A 23,658-nucleotide genomic window follows, 5' to 3' on the forward strand; every position below is an offset into this window, starting at 1 on the left:
TTTAAGGAGGCCCATACCTCCTTTGGAACAGAGAATATATAAACATGGTATGCACTGATTTTTATAAATCACTTCATAAGCATGAAGCATTCTTTTTTGTTTTCCTGCCTATCCAACACCTTTTGGGGCCAGTCAATCACTCCAAAACTGTAAGCGAGGACAGGAAGAGCAAATTGGTTTACAGCCTGAATTTTGTTCCTAGATGAGAACACAGTTATACGATTCATTTCAGTCTTATAAAATATACCTTACTGAGTTTTATTCACATTTGTTCATGTTTTACTATTGATCTTTCAGTTCCCAAATATTTACACACTCCCTTCTTGCTCAGGTTTTTATATCACATTCTTGTCCCAAACTGATGTTTTCTTTGTGCTGCAGCGGTCCTGCTTTAAAGGCTGCTTTTGCACATTTATCAAGATCAAATGACATTCGTATATCATTTGAAAGTTTTGATTATTTGCAGTTGTGCTTTCAGTTCTTCATCTGATGAGCTATACAGTTTTAAAAAATCAACAGAGAAGATGAGATGAGAATTCTTTACACTTCATTGCTATCTGGGTTGTGGATACTTTATCACCCCCTTTAAAATATTGTTAAACAAAACTTTCCAGATCTTTCCTTACTAAATTTCCACAGGAAAACAATCTCTTCCTGGAAACTTTCCATCCCTTCTTAAGTAATTTATATCCTCCCTAATAACCACTGAATTATATCCACTATTTATTCCTTAAATTCCTCTCTTTTTCTCAGGTAAGTAGTAAAGTTTCAACTTTTTTTTTGGATCACCCTGCATAATTATCTTGCTCTCTATTGGGGTTAATCTGATATAGTTATTCAGCTGGTCTCACAGCTTTCAGGTAAATACACACAATCTTTTGAAACAATTTCTATCCAGCCTAGCTCAGTTTACCTTGGGGAATATGTTAATTCTGTCCAAGCTCCTGTTATCAAATATTTGCCAAATATTCTCATATTCTTCAGAAATCTACCCTCTTTTGTTATATATTCTCTTCTAGGGCCCCCAATACATCATCACTACTGCAAGTCTGATTTCATTTCCCCACCCATAAATTATACTTACTATGGAAAGTGTATTATGTCTCCCAGAATGGTCAAGCTCCATAATAGCAATTGTACGTAGAATATAAAATACATATCATAGTACTTTTCATCCCCTGCCAATAACCTCTTACTAAACACAACTCTACCATTATTGCCCTCCTTTCCTTATAGGTTCATAGGATGGTACTAGGCTATCAGCCCTAGGGCCTATAGAAGCCTAGCCATAACAATTTCCTGGCTATTTCTTCCCACACTATTTGCTTCCCTGGACCCCCATCTAGCAGGGTGACTGACGTGATCCCCGGAGTGAATTTCCTTTCTCCCATCTAATCGTCAAGGTTCCTTTTGAAGAGGACCAAAGAGGACCAAAGAGGCACTCTGCTTGACATGTATGGGCAATCTATTCCAGAGTTTGGGGAGTCTCTGGGTCAGGAACCTATCCCTCCAGCATGTTTTGTTTATTGTGATGACAAGGTTTAGATCCCTGGAGTGTGTGGCTCTGAGGGATTGGGATTTCTTTAAGTGTAGCATGTCCAACAGCTCTGGGTCTGACATGGCCTTGTATGTTAAGCAGAGATCGCCTCCGAGTAGACCATATGCAACAGAGTATAGCTGGAGTTTAAGGCAGTCAGTGTAGGGCATCTGCTTTACGCCTGTGATTCTTTTAGTGAGGTATTTCTGCGGCCTTTCCAGTTGTTGCAGATGTCTTGAGAAGTACATACCAAATGGGGCGTTGTTTTCTATAATGGGTCTAATGAGGGATGAGTACAGTGGGACAATGACCTCCTTTTTTCTGGAAGAAAAGCCCTTACTGATGAGGTGTGCCACATAGAAGGATTTCCTGACTGTTGTGGCAATGTGGTTACCGAAGGTGAGACCACTGTCCACCTGTGTCCCTAAGTCTCTTATCACACTTTCGGTGTTTAGTGTACTGCCACCTATATGGTAATTCACGGATACATGCTTTTTCCCAAAGGGGATGACTATACAATTCTTGGCATTGTGCTTGAGCCCATGGCTTTGGCACCAAGCATCTGTCTCTGTAAGGCCCTTTTGTAGAGTAGCCACATCATTTGGGGATTCAATAATGGCTCCCAGTTTCCTCTTCTATTATTAATGGTGCATCACTCACAGTCTGTAGTATTATGGCCAATTTCCTTTGTCCCAGATAATCTGCTAAATGCCCATCCTGAAATCTTTTGTCAAATTCACAAGCTCATTTTTATACAAACACATCACCTTTAACACTATTTGTACCCCTCACCTGTAACACTGCTATTTGTACCCCACACTTAATATAATTCAACATTCTCACAATTTGTCTAAATGTGCAAGGTCATTCACATTCTAATTTATTACCGACAAAGCAGAAATTTTGATAAAAAAGCTCTTACTCCCACTTATGTGCGACAAGTCTTTGGAATGCATTTCCAACTTGCAGCTTACATGTGCACAACAATGGTAAGATGATCTTATGCATGATTGCTTCCTCTAATCTCTGTCTGAACCAATCATGTCAGATTTCCCCCAGACTTTATGCTTAAATAAAAATACTGAATAAATAAAAATCTAAATACATGTTCAACCCAAACTCTTTCTTAAACACACAAAAGTATATTAAATTACTTTAACCATCCGCATAGTAACAGTTTCACCAAATCACTAACTGCATCCACAAGCCTTACCTTTTCTAAACTTAGGAATAACCAAGCTAAAGTGCATGTTACAGCTTCAGTTTCCACTCATGCAATCTGCTATCCGTTCTTATCTTCTCTTTATTCCTCTCCCAAATAAAAAAAAAAAATGTGCATGAGTTCGGTAAATTTAACTTTTAGTCTTAAAAAGTGCACTGCTACCTTTAAAAAACAAATTGTGCACTGGTATAAAACAGGCTGTTTAGGCAACTACTTAACTATATGCTTCCAACAGTTTAAAACTTCATCTGTCCTCATGGAACTGCTTGTCAATGCAAACAAGTACCCTTGCAGATTTCCCTCAGAATACCCAGGCCAGATTTTTCAAGATGACTTGTTTGCATTTGTTTGTTCTGTAGGAGCTAAAGACTTTGCAACTGCAAGAAAGAACTTAAAACTTTTTCAAGGTTTTCAAAATCTTCACTTGTTTTTCAAGCATTTACAATTAAAATATTTATGGCTTAAACTGAGAACATTAGTCTAGGCATGTATGTAAAAACCTGACATCATCTTTTAAATTTTACATATAATCAGTTCACTTACATATCCCACATCAGCCCACGATCAAAACATTATATTAACATTACTTTGCTTCCTTCCTGCCTTTATCATCTTGTTACAGTGTAAACCCTGGATACATTTCAGTTAAGGAAAGTAGTTTAACACAATGTATACAACAGATGCTCTTAAAACTCACCTACCTCATATTTAAAATAACTCTGACTGGACACTATACAGAAATGATTTACAATATTGCATGCAATTTACACAATATAAGTGTTATACAACTACAATAAAATCCATGTTACTTAGTTGCTTCCTCAGCCTCTTCAGAGTCCTTCTAAACACTAGAATTCTCAGACCAGTTTTAACAGTTTCTGCAGATTTCCAGTCTTTTAAAGCCATTTCTTAAAGAACTGCAGTTCATGTGCCTCAACTACAGCTAATAGGATGGATGGATGCTTTATTCATTAATGTCCCACTGTTGCTGGTCGTCTTCTTGGTCATCTCAAAGCCCCCAATACTAGTCTCTGGATCAAGACCAAGTTATTCCCGAATCTTAGTCAGCCTCTGGGCTCATTTCTTTTGCTCAAACATTTGCCTTTAAAACAATGGAAAAATTATTTGGCCAGCTCTCACTATAAGCTTTGTTACTGCCAGAAGACTGAAAAGCAGTGTACCCTTAAGCTTGCTGGCTAAAGTTTACTTCTTTTGCCTGTCCTGTATCAAAAAAGCTTTTGATCCTCCAGGAAAACCATTTCAGAGGACAGCTGGATATAGCAACTTGAATTTCAAAACTGCCTCTTGGCATTATCTGACTGCCAGAGTAAACCTGTTTCTCTTCTGCCTAGCATACAGCAAATCATTTTCCACAAATATAGAGGTCCCCAATTTTTAATACTTTTCCTTGCTGCTTTGTCAGAAGCAGCTCTTCCTGCTAGTAGGACTGCATTTTTCGGCAGTGGTTGTGGTTTGGCACCTAGACGTGTTTTGGTGATGGCTGCATTTTTACTAATGAACTTATTTGGATCTTTCTCATAACCAAGTAAAGAGCATACACACAATGCACCCTCTACGTTAACACATCCTACTATGAAACTTCAGTCCAACAGCTCATCTGTACTTTCTCAAAACTAATGCAGTCTGTCTGCATGCTTTATTTCATAAAAGATCTTCTTGAGAAGCCTCACGTTTAACTGATATTCCTTCATTTCAACCTTTGATTCCTGCTTATCGGATAATCTAAATACCTACTTAGAACTTCTGTTTTTTTCCAGACTTTTGTCATTTGACTTTACAATAAGTAGGCACTGGAGTACTGAAACACCTCAGTGCATGGATTATTGAAAGCCATCTTCTATACTAAAGATGAAATTCAAACTGCTTTTGGCTGAACAGCTACAAGATTCTTCCAGCCATAGCACTGTCATCTTTTCTGTTTGATTTTTCTCTTACTTCTGATAAATTTCTTCTTTGTTGGCATCCAGGCAGTATATTTTCTTGATAGTATCAGAATTTTACATAAACTGATAACTCTTCCTGGCAAAACAGAGGATTCACACAGAAGGAGCTCTAATCGACCTGCTGCTGAGTGTGCAGCCATCTTGTAAGTCCTGGAGAACATTTTGAGACATTTTAGGATCATGATGAAGGGGTCACTGAAAGGGGGGGGGTCAATATGCTGGAAATGTTACTGGAATGGTTGGTTATTAGCAGGTAGAAAAAAAAGAGTGTTGACAGAAGACCGGGTTAGGATTTGTAGGGTCCATAATGAATTGATTAGGTCCTGGTCCCTTAAAAATTGCGTAGTGTCATTTACTGCAGGGCTTAGAGAAAGGTTAAAGTTCCCAAAAACAGTTATGAACTTATTTCTTGAAAGAACGGATAATGTTGAAAATGAATATCATTGTTTAAAAAGACAGTTGCAAAACCAGGCCCCCAAAGAAAGGAATCCCCCATAGCAATTACATAAATTTTGACATACTGCTGAAGTAAAAAAAAAAAAAAATCCTAGCTCTTCCCTTTTAAACAAATTGGCAAACTGGTCAGGTTATGCAGGCCAGACATTTCTGTCTCCTTCACTGGATACCAAACAAACAAATGCCTATATTTAAAAACACTATGGATTATAAAACAGAGTAGCTGACAACATTTTAGTAAAAACACCTGTAGATGAGGACCATTAGACTGGAAAATGGTCCTTATTATCTTAGGAGGTAGCCTAAATCAATGCACCTCAAGTGACCAGGATTAGGTTACTCGTTGAGTTGTCAGAAAAATGTTTCAGTCTGTTAAGGTGGAGAAGGTCAGAACTAACAGTGTAGTTGAGGAGGAAGAGGAGGGGCAGGAGTTGGGGGTATTAGAGATCAGGTCAGCTATGGATTGTATGAAGTGAATATTAAAGTCTTCAGCTATTTCACAAGGAGGAACATTAAGTGAAATGCAGCAATTGTTTTTTGAACCAAGGTTACGTAGGGTTGAGATTGAAGACCAGAATTGTTTGGGTTAGTTCTGTGCCCCTGTTGTCGGTGAGCACAGTATAATTATTTATCTTGGACAACTTTTTTTTATTATTTGATTAAACAGTTTGAAAAAGTATTTGATCTGCTTATTTTTTTTACTTTGCTTCCAGAGACCCCACATTTTATCCCTTTTTTTCATTAGATTTTCACATGCTTTGGTTAGCCAAGGAGCAGAATTCTTTAACTCTTTTTGTATGTACCGGTGCCAAAGTGTCAAGTATTTTTAGAAAGCTAGTGTTGAACTAGTGCATAGCTTCATCTAAAGGAAGATGTTTTAAGTGACCAACTTATTTTGTAAAGTAGTTCACTGAATTTGTCTTTAGTAAAATTAGTTTGGTTGTGAACAGATTTTAGTGTGTGTGTTTTTGGCAAGTGAGCATTGGCTCTAATGACAAAAGTGGAAAGGTGGTCACTTAGGAAGTTTGGAATTGCACCAGTAGAGGTAAAGTTTGTAGGATGCGACACCAAAATCCAGTCTAAGGTGGACTGAGCATAGTCATTATTGCACATAGTAGGGCAGCTGAGTGGAAAAAAAAAACGTACAGGTCTATGCTATTTGTTGGTAATTGCAAGGATAGAGATTGTCAATCTATGTTGACTTCACCCAAGATTAACAGCCTCATGCTTGATTGATTGGGTAGTCCAGGATAGTACGCCTTCTAGAACAGGAATATTTTGTCCAGGGGGAATATAGAAATAATGATAGATATGTTTGGTACTATTGAGATTCAGGAAGGATACAAGCATTTCAGCATTAGAAAAAGTAGGGTGTTGTCAGAAAATGGCATAATATTAGTGGTGTCAGGGTAGAGTAGGGCTATGCCACCACCTTTACATTTTCCGTCTGATCTAGCTATGCTGTAGTTGGGAGTTAACACTTCTGGAATCTTTTATGTTAGACTTTAGCCAGGTTTTGGTTAGGATGTCTGGTTTGCTGATCTGCCCAAGCATGCAAGGGGATATTTTATTACGTATGCTTCTAAGGTTAAAGGTCATAAAAATTAGATTTTTAGGACTTGTTCTAGTGTCTTGGTTAGTATTACGAAATGGATTAGGATCGCTTTCTCAACACTGTAGCAATCTAGAGATTAAATAGGAAAATACCGTGCTGAGTTTTTTGTGGAGGTAGATGCAAGAGGTATAAAGTAAGGTTTACTAAGTTCAGTGTTTAGGAGTGGAGTAATAGGGTGGGTTACACAGAAATGTGTGGGGAGATGTTAGCAAAGCTGCTAAAGTGCAAATTGTAGCTGGCAGTCAAGGTATTTGAGGATGAATAAGTTACTGGAGTTATGGGCAATAGTGATGTTGCATGTGTGAGGAGTATTAACAGATGTTAGACAGGATAGTAAAGGCATTTTAGGCGATAGCATTTGGTTGAGAGGAATTGTTGGAGAGAAGAGAGGGAAAGTGCAGTGTTTAAAGGGTGTAGAAAGTAGCTGATCAGATGAGTTTAGTATGTGTCTGTTGGTTGTATTCTTGTAAGCAAAGGTTTGGTTCTGACAGGTGGGAAGGGTGAACTGGGTGGGAGGTTTGACTGGACATTTAAAAACAAGGTAGAGCTAATGTAGGTATAAGTGTGGGAGTAGAGGGGGTGAATGGAAATTGGGGGTACGGTAGGGGAACTGAGCGGGCTGACCCACGAAAGTGGTGAAACCATAATGAAAGAAATGCATCAGTGGAATCCTGCAGGTAAGTATAAATCTTACCAAGAGTACAATGAAATGCTAAATGACAGTCCTAGATAAGACAGAATGAATAGTTTAATTACCAAATTATGTGGGCATAAATATCACAACTTCATAAAAGCAGTAGCGTGTTCCTGTCAGTAGATTAGTAAAACCATGTTTAAAACTGAAAATGCAAAAAGCACCCAGAGGAACTAAAAGGAATTCTATTTGGTATTATTGGGCATTTTATACTATGGAGGGGGGTTCCTCTAACTGCATGCACACTGAACACAAGCCTGTACAATAGGAAATGCTAGCGTGGAATGTAGCAGTTACTTAATTCCTTAGTGTATTTAAATAATTTCTTAGTTATTGTATTTAAATAATTTGTTTTTACAAATAACCAGTCAAGTGGATAATAGCACAGAAAAAGCTCTACTTGTAACTCCGCAGTACTGCAGGTATATGTAGAGTTGCTCTTGTATTAACAGCAATGGGGAAAAACACCTTTTCTCAACAGCAGTAGACCAGGATGGTAAAGTGGAGGGAGGGGGACACACCACATTGTGAGTGGAGAAGTATTCAGTTCTTTTACAGGTAGCTTGTAGCTTGTCCTGGTGCTCTGTCAGGAAAAAGGAAACAGGGATTCCGTAAGAAATGCACGGAGATAAAACAGGATAACCATTAAATTGATAGGGAGAAAGTAGGGAAGAATAGGGGCTGTAAGAGGGGTTAGTCCAGGGGAAAATGCATGTAGAAGGACAGAAGGCGGCAGTCCAAATATTGTAGAGTGGTTAGTGGAAGAGGCTACAGAACACAGTTGAGGAATTATGCAGTTAAATTGTCAGATTACAGTATCTCAAACAAGTAGTCCCTACTTAGGATATTCATCAGCATACACACACAAGAAAAAATGCAATAAGTTTATTCCTTTCAGTGATTACGCCACCTATAACCTTGGAAAATGCATGAATTCCTAGATTAGCCAATAATACAATCAGCAAAATAACCAATAAGGCAAACAAAATCTATAATAGTGCTGAACAGAGTGAGAACATTATTGCAAATACAAAAGTCTTTTGGATTTTCCCAGTTAGGGGTCGCCACAGCGGATCACCGGTCCACTAATGATTGGCAGTGGATTTTTACATTGTTGAGCTGCCAGCCTGGCGCCCAACCTTCAAAGAAGGAACATCCACACATGCACAAACCTAAATGCATGTCTTTAACGTTCACTCAACCACAGGGAGGATATGCAAATACTGCACACAATTTACTGACAGGTATAGTGCCGAGAGTTATCGCTCAAACAGGTTTAGCAGCCAAAGAGTAACTACATCCAAGCATATGTCATATATAGCTCAAAAACAGCACTCGCTCCCGAAAGGAGACACTCAGATTTAAGTACAAAATGCAAATTAGTCATATCAGCAAAGTTATAGATGTGATAGGGTTTCCGCAACTAAATCAGCAACATCTGAACAAAAAGCATAACAGTTGAGACATAACGTTGAAAAATGTTGATACTATCTCGTTTTATTTTGAACAGTTGCAATAACAGCAGCTGCCAAGACCTAGACCTAGCATCCAAGCAGAGTGGATCCAGAAAGGGAAGACCGTGGAAACAGAGTCGAGTTTTACATGGCACAAAGCCTCAAGGGACAAGGCTAGCTCCAGGTGGAGCAGGAAAGTTGAAAGTCACAAGAGATTAAATTTTGAGAGTGGGCTGACCCACAAAATTAGTGGAAGGACAATGAAAGTGGAATCCTACAGGTAAGTATAAATCTTACCAAGAGTACACAGAAATGCTAAATGGCAGTCCCAGATAACTGTACAGTTTAATCAACTACCACAATCTGTGGGCAGAAATATCACAAGTTCATAAAAGCCATAATGTATTCTTGTCAGTAGATGGGTAGTAAAACGGTGTTTAAAACTGAAAATGCAAAAGGAACCCAGAGGAACTAAAAGAGATTCTATTCGGTATAATCGGGCACCCACATTTTTTCCTTCTAAATCACTTAAAATGGGAATGATACTTATTACTGCCTTCCCTGAAAAAAAATTGCAGGACACGGTCAGAATATTTTTTCTTCAGTTAGTCCTTAGATTTGTGTTACTATCTCCAAAATAGAATTATTCAACCATTATTGTGTAATTTACAAAAAGTGGCAGAATAAGAATTCTGCAGAATCTCTTCTCCATATGGTTAGCTAAAACAACAAACATTCCTGCCATTAATACCAAACTACCCATCAAGGTGTGACAGATGAAGCACACAAATTGATTTGCCGATCCAGGAAATGTGCCAGTAGTTTGTATGATGACTAATCCAGTAAAGATCTGAAGACACCCACCAGAAGCACACATTTGCATCCCAAAAGGGAAGGAAAGAACAAAGAGCAGTGAAAACCTTGTTCTGCATTTGTCTCACAGGTCAAGCATCTAAAATATCAGTAATACTAGGTACTGGACAGTGAGGCAAATTCTAAATGAAAATTAAATGTCAAGCAATGTTAAGATGGCACATGCTGAGAAGGTCAACTTGCACAGGAAAGCCACACAAATAAAGATCTTACATATATTTTATTTATGTAAATACAAGGATCACCTCATAAGAAAGAAAATACCCGAAATTATGTATAGTTGTGCTCAGTCCAGTCCTTTAAAATGAGTCATTGTTAAAAAATTTATTTTATCAAATTAACAAAAAAGTTTGCAACACAATATCATTTCAAAACAAATACTTTCGAAGTCTGGCCTCTTGAAAAGAAGCAACAAAATGTAAATGCACTTCAGCAACTCTACGAAGTGACATCACTTTCAACAGAACACCGTTTTTAGCTTTGCAGAACCACCTGACTAAGCTAAAAACTAAAAAAGGCAGATTAGTAAAACTGATGAGGAAAACAGAAAAGCACATAATGAACTGCAAACTTTTAGGGCCTCAGCTGAAAATGGGCTACTAACCTAGACACACTTCTCCAGTAAACACATGTTAAATAAAATAAATAAATAAATGGCCGGGGTTTTACTTACTTTACATCCTCTCTACTGTTTCATTTGAAAGCAAACATGCCCTCGAATACGTTCATACTAATGACAAACAATGGTCAAGTTGTAACAATCACACTGTCTTTGTCTTGGCGTAAGTCAGCTGTGATGGCAAACAAGGACAGCCGCCTGACTACAGCCCAGGCAAACAGACATGGTCCCAACACACACGTGTGACTCATCATACATCCGGCTCTAAAGGTCAGAAACTGCACTTTCGAATCCTGAAAACACCGGAAGTGGTAAACAACGGAATATGACATTCCAAGCAAGTCAAATTTCTTTGAAACACCCATCATTTTCAGAGGTCTCCAAACACCATTATGCAGGGGGGCCCCTCCATCCCCTGCTAATTTGATATACTAACTCAAAGATCGCACTACAGTGAGAGAAGGTGGTACATGTTCTGATCCCCACTGTAGTGCGATCTCCACTCAGAATGCTGAAGTCACATGAGCGAATGCACACTGGCATTCACCCATCTGTGAGTTTGGCAATTCATAGTCGCTATTCCAAACTTTTGCAAACCTGACCGTCGCAGATGTGCACGTCGACCTTGTAAAGGTAAACCCAGGATGCATACTGCTTACTCCCCTTAGAGAAGTGGTGGCATTGTGGAAGCACATCGACAGGAAGACTTTCAGCCCAACAAACCACTGTCTAGTGGTAGCACGCAGTACTGAGAGCAAAGGAACATAGGCTGCCTGGCAGAAGGCACTGCAAGTCCCCATAACGATGCAGACAGCCTGTCCCACTGACAGGGGTGGCAAGGCCATTTGAATGCCCTTGTAGTGGAGACCCTGGCAAAGATAGACAAACCTGATGGTTGCCTGAATAACTGAAAGTTCTCACCTCCAAGGTTCTAGGTACTCACCACCACCACAGTGGAATGAATGGGAAGGCATATCAATCTGCACACAGTGGGGTAAAAAAAATAAATATCAGACTCTGCATGCCTGGGCTATATTCAGGGCTTTGTCTCTCTATGCCACTGGAGCTGGCTTCTGTTAACAAAATAATACACCAGAAGAGTGAACACACTAAGGGCCTCACAACCACCAGTAAAATGCATGATGCAATAAGGTGTAGTCCTGCCTATTACAAAAATGAATTCAACAGCTGCCTGGTCAATAGAAGAGCTTTGTGCTACTAGTTAGCTCGCTCATCCCAGGAAATGGTGGGGGGTGGGGTGTCTAAAGGGAAAGATATCTTTATACATGATTGAAATCAGAGAACCTAAGAGGAAGCATAAACTTTCTGGTGAACTACAGCCAGTTGTATGACCAAGTGATCTCCCTACACAACAACCAATGCATGCCACTTCCGGTAATAGTGTCAGTGACATACAATAGGAAGCATAAGGATAGATAGGGAAAAAAAAATTCTCCAGGAAGATAGATAACCACCACTCAAATTTCATCCCATTGTTAAAGACTGTGCTATGTGGAAATCGGGGGGGGGGGTATGGAAGGCAGGACAGGTTATATGACAGGCAGTGACAGCCCACAAAGTTCACTTGCACAAGTGTGTGTCTGTCTACACAGACACGCACAGACACACACACACGCACAGACACACACACACGCACAGACACACACACATGTACAGACAGACACACACACACGTACAGACAGACACACACACACGTACAGACAGACAGACACACACGCACAGACAGACACACACGCACAGACAGACAGACACGCACAGACAGACAGACACACACAGACAGACACACACGCACAGACAGACAGACACACGCACAGACAGACAGACACACGCACAGACAGACAGACACACACGCACAGACAGACAGACACACACGCACAGACAGACAGACACACACACGCACAGACAGACACACACACGCACAGACAGACACACACGCACAGACAGACACACGCACAGACAGACACACACACACGCACAGACAGACACACACACACGCACAGACACACACACACACACGCACAGACACACACACACACACGCACAGACACACACACACGCACAGACACACACACGCACAGACAGACACACACGCACAGACACACACACACATGCACAGACACACACACACATGCACAGACACACACACACACATGCACAGACACACACACACACACGCACAGACACACACAATATATACGGGAGCAGCTTTTGCTGAAAATGAATTCTACATATGGCAGAGCTGGTACAGCTGATCGAAATGTGAAATGTACTGCAGTTACCATTATGAGATTGCAATGCATTGGGGATTGGGAATATACCACTGTACTGCAATCTCATATTTGAATATCTAAGGGGCAAGGGATGAGTGAGTTGCAATGGGGCTTCACCCCCCCCTTACAAAAACACTTTTTGTGGGTTTTCCGATACTTTGTGGATCAATGTTTGAATGCTTAGACATTGTGAAACTGATGATTTGCAAGTCTACACTTGTGCACCTGGACGAGAAGTTAATGTGTGTGTGTGTGTGTGTGTATATATATATATATACATATATATATATATATATATATATATATATATAGAGAGATATATAATGCGTGTGTGTATATTCAAACGTATATCTATATAATGTTATACACACACAGCTTGAGCAACTTCAGCACTGGGGTGTGACCATTAAATTTTTATACCAGCCAGCTTTTAAAAGATGGCAACACGATCATTTTGCTCATCCCTGTGGTAATGTGACATTTTCTTTGCCCAAGATGTTGAGAATTTCTTGGAAGCACAGCAGAAAAACAAGAAAAAAGTTATTGCCACAACCAATACTGTGAGGATATGTGTACAGTAATTCCCACCTCTTCCATGGTCACCTTTACCCGAATCCCTTTCATTTGCTAAAAACAGAGAATGTGATCCAACCTACCACATCTTTTTTACTGTCCATGCTTCCTTATAGTCTTGATTATTCTCTCTTCCCTGTTTATCCATTTCTCTACTCCACTACTCTATTTTATACACAGCTTCTGCAGTCAGACCACTGCCAAACATACCAGTTGCAACTACCAGGAAGTACATCTGAATTTTGCCCTTTTCATTTGGACTTCAATAAATAAAATACAGTAGAGAGTTGATTAACTGAACTAATTGAGACCTAGGGTAGTTCAGATAAACTGTTCGGATAATCAAAAGTAATTGAACAGGATAAAAAACTTCTAAAATCTTGTTTTTTTTTCTGTATGCAGGAATACACTTTTCAACCACTGAACGATTCCAGTGGACAATAAAGAATATTGTTCACACACATGCTTAAGCAAATATGTATAATGTTTACATATTCAGACTATGATTTTTCCTACCCGAAAACTTTGGAAGGCTGGTTCTGATAATTGACGTTTTGGATAATCAATGTTTGGATAATAGACGTTTGGATAATTGACACTCTACTCTAGCTACAATCATGATTCGCATATTAAAAATACTCAGACATTTCACTTCTACAGGAAAAGTATCTTTCTCTTCTTTGAAGTGACTGGCATTTTAATTCCAATATTGCTGTGCATGTTAAATAAAATGTTACTGACAATTCAATCAAATTACTGACCGAGTTTCAGTGCTCCTACTTCATTTTTACCTTTGACATATCTTACATATACAACTGGTTAGCTTTATCGCACATGAAAGCAGAATACTCCAACAGGTAGGCTAGTGGCATTTCTAATGGTAGCAAACGCAGCCTATTAAAAATGGTACAGATTTACTTTTCATGCAATAAACTTCCCCTAATCAAAGTCCTGGTAAGCCTTAGCACAGCCTAAGGTCCTCCAAAAGTGGCCCACTTAGATGAAGTTAAGCCATCTAACACCCACCCAAAACCACATACGCACAACAGCACAGTCACTTTTGTCTTCTTTCTTCACTTCAGTCAGTACGTAATTCTAGAGTCTCAAGAACTGATATATGCTGAGGGACCTTAATGAAATGATTCACTTTACTTTGGCTGGACAGACAATATGAAACTGCTAATTATTTCTAACAAAACCAGATTTATGATATTTAACAGCCAAAAGACAATGTCTTTAAACATCTCCTTGTCTCAGTTGTGCTGCCACTAAAACAATTCTGCTTCCAAATTAACTAGGACTATTAATGGATCCTTTTTCAGCTTTGAGTGAACATAAATGAGCCTTAAATCATAAAGCATCTGGCTCTCAGCATGCTTAGAAACCTCCAGGTTTCTAATTGTGGAGGTTTGTAGAACTTATTTTAGAAACTCAGAGGACAACTTTCCCTCCTGGCCCCTTTTTTTTTTTAAGTCAGCAAACTCCGCTCTCTACAAGTATTTTTTAAAGACGTATTAAATTATCACACAGGCACACACACATTAGTAGAACAAACAGTATTAACATTTTTCCTTACACGTCTTTAGTCCAGCATTACATACATCTTTCAATTCGTACCTTCCATTAAACCTCACTCCTCCTGATTATTATTCTACATGAATTTTTCCCACAAACTCCATTTATTTCTATGTAATTTGCTACTTCCCTTTTCTAAAGATCCCTATTCCAGTTCTGAGGATGTTACGTGTGTACTTTGAAACAGTTTGTTTAGGTTTTGATTTCTATTTTCTAGCATTTTTTTTGGCAGCAAATGGAATAGGCCATACTATGTCTAAACAATTAGCACTCTGCAAGTTTTTGATAACTAAAATTATTAATTTACAAGACCTTGCTCAAAGGGATCATCACAGGTTCACAATTTCACAGGTAGTCACTAGAAGACCACTAAATAGCCAATCCTAATTTCACAACTCTTCTTAAATGACTTGCTCGTAACACACAAGGCAAAAGGAGTCTAAGGGAACTAAACCATGGACTGCAGTAAGCATCGCATTAAGCACGGGTTCCCAAACTGTGTGCCACGGCACCCTGGGGAGCCGCGGCTTCCTTACAGGGGAGCCGCGAAGCTTAGCAGTTGATTGCAGGTAAGTGAATGCCTGTATAAGTGTGTGTGTTTGTCTGCGTGTGTGAGTGAATGCCTGTATGAGTGTCTGTCTGCGTGTGTGAGTGAATGTGTGCATGAAAGCAAAAGAGTGCGTGTGTGAGAGAGATCAGGAGAGAAAGCGATACTGTGAGTGAATGCAGGAATGAATGAAAAAGTGGCTGTGTGTGAGAGAGATCGGGAGAGTGACAGCGATGTGTGAGAGAATGCAAAGTGGGTGTGAGATCGGGAGAGTGAGAGCAAAGTGTGAATGAATGCAGGTATGAATGAGGAAGTGACTGTGTGTGTATGTGTGAGATCGGAAGAGTGAGAGGGATGTATGAATGAATGCGTAAGTGGGTGTGTGGCATGTGGGTGCGAGATCGGGAGAGTGAGAGCGATGTATGAATGAATGCGCAAATGGGTGTGACAGACAGTGAGAGTGATGGGTGAATGAATGCAGGTATGAATGAGGAAGTGACTGTGTTTGACTGAATGTCCAGATTTTTGGTGTGTTCCTCCTAAAATCTGTACTTTTCTGGCAAACAGTTGAGGATTGAGGTCATTAAATAATGACAAACATTTGAGTTTAAGACTCCACATCCTTCAAAGAATTCATGCTAATGCAAAACCTATTATTCTGTCAACTTTGTAAAAGCAATATTTAAAATCTGTCCCCCATCATTTTAGGCTTTGTTTAATGTGGACAAATCACACACACACACACACACACACACACACACACACACACACACACACACACACACACACAGCCACTTCCTCATTCATACCAGCATTCATTCTCACACACAGCCACTTTCTCATTCATACACACACAATCAAAGACACACACAGCCACTTCCTCATTCATACCTGGCATTCATTCTCACACACACACACACACACACACACACACACACACAGCCACTTCCTCATTCATACCTGCATTCACTCACACATCCCTCTCTCATTCATACCTGCATTCACTCACACATCCCTCTCACACACAGTCACTTCCTCGTTCATACCTGCATTCATTCACACATTGATCTGTCTCCCGATCTCTCACACAGACGCACACACAGATGCACACACACAGACGCACGCACACACACAGACGCACGCACACACACAGACGCACGCACACACACACACAGACGCACACACACACAGACGCACGCACACACACAGACGCACGCACACACACACACACACGCACACACACAGACACACGCACACACTCGCACACACACGCACACACAGACGCACACACACAGAGACACACACACACACAGACGCACGCACACACAGACACACACACGCACGCACATACACACAGAGACACACACACACACACACACACAGACACACACACACACACAGACACACAGAGACACACAGAGACACACAGAGACACACAGAGACACAGACACACAGACACACAGACACACAGACACACAGACACAGACACACAGAGACACAGACACACAGACACACAGACACACACACAGAGACACACACACACAGAGACACAGAGACACACACACACACAGAGACACACAGAGACACACACACACACAGAGACACACAGAGACACACACACACACACACACACACAGAGACACAGAGACACACACACAGAGACACACAGAGACACACACACACAGAGACACACAGACACACAGAGACACACACACACAGAGACACACACACACAGAGACACACACACACACAGAGACACACACACACAGAGACACACACACACAGAGACACACACACACAGAGACACACACACACACAGAGACACACACACAGAGACACACACACACACAGAGACACACACACACAGAGACACACACACACAGAGACACACACACACACAGACACACACACAGAGACACACACACACACACACACACACACACAGACACACACACACACACACACACACACACAGAGACACACACACACAGAGACACACACACACAGAGACAGCCATTTCCTCATTTATACCTGCATTCACTCACACATCGCTCTCACTCTCCCGATCTCTCTCACACTCACAGCCACTTCATTCATTCCTGCATTCACTCACATTTGCCGCAAACTAATATGCTTAACTGCAACATAAACCGCAAACTGTTCGCGGTTTATTTTGCAGCTAAGCTTATTAGTCCGCGGTGCCCCTGTGAGGAAGCCGTGGCTCTCCAGGGCGTCACAGCGCACACTTTGGGAAACCCTGAAATATGCACTTCATCCATGCAGCGGCTGGGGAGCCTTGGGAAAATCTGGATTCAGCAAGGGAGCCGAAAATCAAGAAAGCTTGGGAACCACTGTCATTAACCACTAGCAGTTTTAATCTGTGCTGACTCACCCTTGAAAACAAGTATGGTGGCTCCCACTTAAACAGCACCACTGCTTCCTGTTAACCAACTTACTATGCAATCTGCAATTCTTGGACTACTCTCTGTAATGACTCACAGCTTGAAAAGAAATTCTGTCAAGTTGGATTCAATCTGCCAAAAAGAATAGCGGTGTAAAATCTTACCATAAATATACATGTCATTCTCTTTACTGCTGCAGCATTCTTAACCTGAGGATCTCCTGCCTGAAGGAGACCCAACGTTGGCCAGTATACAAAAGTCTTTTACTACTGTAGAGATTGATGACTTGGTTAATGTTAGATTCTGAAGCCACCTTTGGAAGAAAAGAAGGGTTCATCCATAAGGAAACCCTGTCTTTGTGAAATACCATACAAGAGGGTTTGACAGATAAGGCCTGAATCTCCAATACCCTTTTAGCTGAGGCAAGGGTTACCAGAAAGGTTGTCTTCCAAGACAGGAATTGCAAATCCAATGTAGCTGCTGGTTCAAATGGGGAAGAAACCAAAGCTTGCAGAACTAAAGTAAGATCCCAAGGAGGCGTAGGTTCCTTAACTGGAGGGTGATGTAAAAAAGTACCTTTCAAAAAGGCTTTACAAAGCTTGGAGTAAGCTAAGGAAGCCAAACTGTCTCCTATATGAAAGTTGGAGATAGTTGCCAACTGTACCTTTACTGTAGAAAAGCTGGCACCCTAATGAAAAATATCTGCCAAAAATTTCAAAATGGCACAGACTGGAACAGTGAAGTGGTCCAAATCATGCTGAGCAGCCCATATAGAGAAACATTTCCACTTACTGGACTATAGCTTCCTAGTGGAGGATTTGAGAGCCACTACCAAAATCTTAACAGGAGAAAACAGCCTGGAAGTCCTAGGTACCACTTGAACTGGAGCAGCCAGGCAGAGAGCTTCAGACTGACTAGATCTGGGTGTGGGATCCCTGAGGGATGTGAGATCAAGATCTGGAACCAAATCTAATGTCCATGGAAGACACACCATGTGAGACCACAGAGAGGGGAACTAAACTTGGAAAGGTCAGGAGGGAGCAATGAGGATTACTAAGCTCCCCAGCCGTCGAGCTTACTGAATGAATTTCAGAATCAGAGGGAGAGGAGGATAAGCATACAGGAGACCGGAGGGCCAAGCATGAACTAGAGGATCTCTGGTGGACACCCCCAGACAGGGGTTCAAAGCAAACAAAACTCGCTGCACTTTGCGTTGGAAGGAAAGGTGAAGAGATCACAGCAAGGCCAACCACACTTTAAAAAGATCTGTTCCTCTACTGAAGATTCAGAGACAACTTGTAAGGCATCAGAACAGACCTGCTGAGTCTGTCCTCCAGAATGTTGGACCTCCCCAGAATGTGCGCTGCTAACAGAAAATGGCCAGAGGAGATTGCCCACTCCCACAATCTCACATTCAAGACAAAGGGATAAAGTCTTGGTTCCTCCCTGTTTGCTGATGTGCCAGACTATGAACATGTCTGTCTGGACGGCAATCATCCCTTAGGGAAGATGGGCAGGAAGAGCTTGCAACACCAACAGCACAGCCCTCATCTAAAGGACGATGCTGATATACAGATGGGTCTCCAGGAAGACAACATGCCTTGGACTGTCCTTCCCATGCAATGCCCCACCTTCCAAGCAGGGAGGCGTCCATGGTCGTTGGGTTGGGAAGGATAAACGGACGACCCAGAAGATCTAGAAACTGAAGCTACCAGAGAAGAGAATCCCTGCAAGCCAGAGATAAATGAATTGGATGAGATAACCTAGCAAGGACCACTGAACTGCTAGGGTCCACTGGAGAACCCTCATATGCAGACTAGCCATGAGATCAGTGTAATCATTGCCACCATGAACCCCAATGCCTGTAGAACTGACTCAACAAGGGGCTATTGGGTTTGAACAATGTATAATACATATCTGAGGGAGTGACGTCTGTCCAGAGTTAGGAAAATCTTGCTCAGAGTGGTATCTAACCGAGCCCCAATGAAGTCAAGAACTTGAAACGGATCCAATTGAGACTTGAGATTTACGGTTATGCCTAGCTGGTGGGCAGTCTGGAGAAGGAAATCCCTGGCTTGACAGAGTTGATGCCTGGAGGGAGTGAAAAGGAGACCTTTCCAGATTGTCCAGGTAGGGGAAGACCTGGAACCCTAGTAGCTGCCGGTGAACTGCCATCACTTTGGTGAACACCCTGGAGGCGGTGGAGAGACCAAAGGGGAGTGCTCTGAACTGGTAATGATTGACTCTCAGCCAGAAGTGGAGGAACATCAGAGAGTGCCTGTCCATTTTGATATAGTAGTATGCATCCTGGTTCACTGAGCACATCCAGTCATCTCTCTTCAGAAAGGGCAGAATGGATTAGAGAGTGATCATCCAGAATTTTATCTAGGCAATTGACAGGTTTAGGGTTGAAATATCCAGAATAGGTCTTAAGTCCCCCATCGTCTTTGGCACCAAAAAGAACCTGGAAAAGATTGGTCTTGGGAGGAATTGAGCAGCTTGGAAATTTCCACTGCTGCCTCCTCCTGTTGCACAGGTGGAATGTCCAGGAGACGCTTGGGTGGGAATGGAGGTTGAAGGAAGGGGACTGAATATTATCTGGATAATTTGCACAATGATCATCTGTGGTCTACTCCCAGGCTTTTAGGTGCATCAAGGGAGACACCCCCTGTCTCCAGAGCCAAGCAGTCAGGCAACCCTTCAGGGCTGCTGCGAGGGTCTGTCTGGGAAAGAATCCCGAGACCCGTGGTTCCTCTGCGACCCTCTGCCACAAGGACAGTCATATACCCCTCTGCTTCGGGGGGAAGGAGAGTCCTGAGCATAGTGGGAAAAGGCCCAAGACTTCTGGAATCACATCTTCATCCCACACGGATTCCAGAAGGATCACTGTGGGGTTGAGAAGTGGATCCTGATGGCAGACAAGGTCTTCCTCACTTTGGACTAAGGTTTCTCGAACAATCTTGCCAAAAATGACGGAAATCTCACAAGGGACATTTGTAAAAGATGCCTTGAAGGGCTAGGAGAATGCACAAAGCCGGAGCCAAGCATGAAGCCTAATGGCAACACCTGTTCGGCCACCCTAGAGGCACCTTTCATAGCATGTGACAACAGCCTCATAGAGGTGTTGGAAAAAGAAGTTAGGGTGGCCATATGGGAGGAGAACACCTTCTCTTCTGCAGACATGAACCCTAGGGCAGACTCAGCGACCTCTTTGACCAGGTCCCGCTGAAGAATGATGAAATGTGTCATGAAGTTCAGCGCATGCAAGGCAAGTGTGGCTGAACCATAAGCCCGCTTCCCAAAATGGTCCAAGGAGCAAGACTCTCAGTTCGGTGGATGGACCGTAGAGCTCTCCTGAGCGAGCTCTGTCTTGCTGGCTGCTGCAATCACCATAGCATCAACCGGGGATCCCATAGACCAATGCTGTTTGTTTGAAGGGGGGGGGGCTGAAAATTTTATCAGGGCACTTCAGAATGGGCAACACCGTGTCGGGCTCCTTCCATGTCCAGGATGAAATCTAGTCAACAACTGGATCGACGAGAGGGAACACCCAGGAGGTAGAGGGTCCTGCACCTCCAGGAACACAGACATCCAGGTTGAGTTTCTGGACAGACCCCCCCCAAACCCCCCCCCCCCCGGCTGGCGTAGGATTTCCATAATCTGGGGGTGACCGGGAGGAACCCTCACCTTCCTGTAAGTCAGTGTCTTCTGTGAGGAACTTTGGCAGGGAGTCCAAGTGTCTCCTTTTACATGTAGGTTTCCAACGGAGCTCCTTCTGGCCATTCTCCGGGGGGGGGGGGGGACTCCCTAGGGCAGAGAAGCAACAGGCTATCCCTGAGGTGCATGATGGCAGAATCCAGACCAGAAACAAAGGGAGCCAGGATGGGCTCAGAAGAGGATAATGTCAAGGGTCTTGAGGGATCTCAGAGCACTCTCTCCACCACATCAAAGGCACCACGTCTAGAGGCTGGAAGCTCCATCAGCATGAACTGGAGGCCGAGAAGAGACAGCATCAGTATTAAATGCAACATTTGGAGATGGAAGCTGAAGAGAATGAGAGGCAGACACAGCACGAAAGGAAGATTCTAACCCTTTGACACAGTCACGGAGGTAATGGAGAAGTGATTGACTGAACCCCAGAAGCCATAAAGGTCAGTAAATGTTTTCCTCAGTACAGGGAAAGAGACGAATTTGACAGTTTTATTTATATATCTGAGAGGGAATGTAAACATTATAATGTTGACGGAGGGCTCTAGGTAAGTTTCCTGACCTCCTTACTCCATGGTAAAACTGTTAATGCAATTGCTAAACTTTCTGATGTTGACTGTTTGAATTAAGATAGTGTAAAACAATGTTTACTGCAGATGAAAGTGCATGTGATTACATTGCTGACTTAAGTACTTACTTTCACAGGTGGGTCACAGTGGGTGTCAGGTCACCACTTTTGAAGGACTGGCAGACCTTTTGGTAAGGGAACAAGCTCCCAGCACTTTGCCAGAGGACATGAGGATCTTGGATGGTAGACAGAGAGTGTAACTCGGAATAAGTTGGGGAGAAAAGGAGATTTTTACTCGGCAAGTAGGACATCACTGTATAAGAAATGGATAGTGCTGCACATAGAACTAAGGGAACCCATGGGGGGGGGGGGGCAGCCTAAACCACTCCCAACACAGTTCACCTACTGGAAGCCACCAATTTACGCACACAGTCAAGATCAGGGATTAGATGTTTCAAATGTAATCAGAGGGGCCATGTAGCATACAAATGTCCATTGAAGTACAGTGAGAAACAAAAGGTGAGGCAGCCAGCATGTGGGAATGACAGAATGACAGTGGTAAATTGTCTAGAAACAGAGGTGCCAAATTATCACCAAAATATGTACCCTATCTTAGTGGATTGAAGAGACACCACTGCTAAGAGACGCAGCTTCTCTCCTGGCTAACCTCTATACCTTCCTAACCACTTCAAACCTCTCCTAAAATACTAACTGTATATGCTACTAAAGCATTTTTGCACTATATGCATAACCTACCCAGGCCAACCTCCTTCCTTCCTCATCTCTTCTAAAATACTAATTGCATAAGCTACTAAACAGAAATTTTTGCTTTTTATACAATATGCCAATTTTCTTCCTGCTGAACTTAACTGAAACTGCTAATACTTTTGCTATTTTAGCAATCTGATATTAGAATTGTAGACTATTTGTAGCTACCTGTTAAGTGTTATGTTATCTGTGCCTGAACTCTTACTTGTAATTAAAATTGTTGTTTCTGTGGAGCTTTTCTCCCCGGACCTCCACTGAAAATGGGCCCCCAAGCCCAGTGGACCTCCCCGGTAATCAAACTGAAATAAAATAAAATAAAAAAAATAAAATAAAATAAACATTTTGAGGGCTGCAGTGGTTAAGGAGAAGCAGTACTTGCTTGTGCATTCCACACCAGTCAGAGCTCTAAGAGGCACCCCATTCCAAATACCCTTGGATAGGGTTCATCTTGAATGGGAGGGTAGAAAAGGGAAGAATGCAAGTAGGTGTGTTTGAGGATATCCTTGCAGATGTCCTAATAGGGAATGATTTTGATAGTGTGTTACCTTGTGTGCATGCAGTGACAGTCAAGCTTGGAGACAGGCACGTAGGTCTGGTAGCCTGAGAAGACCCAGACAGATCCTATGCCTGAAGCTGGGGCTGGTGATGTGATTACTTCAAGGAAGGAGCTACCTTGCAACAGTGATACTGAAGGTGAACCACTGCTGTTGGTAGGTACTGGTGTTCCCGGGGACATGGTGACTGCAAGGATAAAAGTGAATGGTGGTATCCAGGCTGACCGTGAGGCACCAC

The 23,658-nt window shown here is 42.0% G+C and overlaps 1 protein-coding gene across 1 annotated transcript in view; it reads right to left on the reverse strand.

Annotated features, from left to right (window-relative positions):
- The window catches only part of NACC2 (NACC family member 2), an 808,805-nt gene that overhangs the window by 397,804 nt on the left and 387,343 nt on the right, over window positions 1-23,658 (reverse strand). The gene's annotated exons all lie outside the window — the stretch shown is intronic.

The sequence above is a fragment of the Protopterus annectens genome, chromosome 16.part0 (assembly GCF_019279795.1).
Source record: "Protopterus annectens isolate FY-2018-M chromosome 16.part0, PAN1.0, whole genome shotgun sequence".
NCBI lineage: Eukaryota > Metazoa > Chordata > Ceratodontiformes > Protopteridae > Protopterus > Protopterus annectens.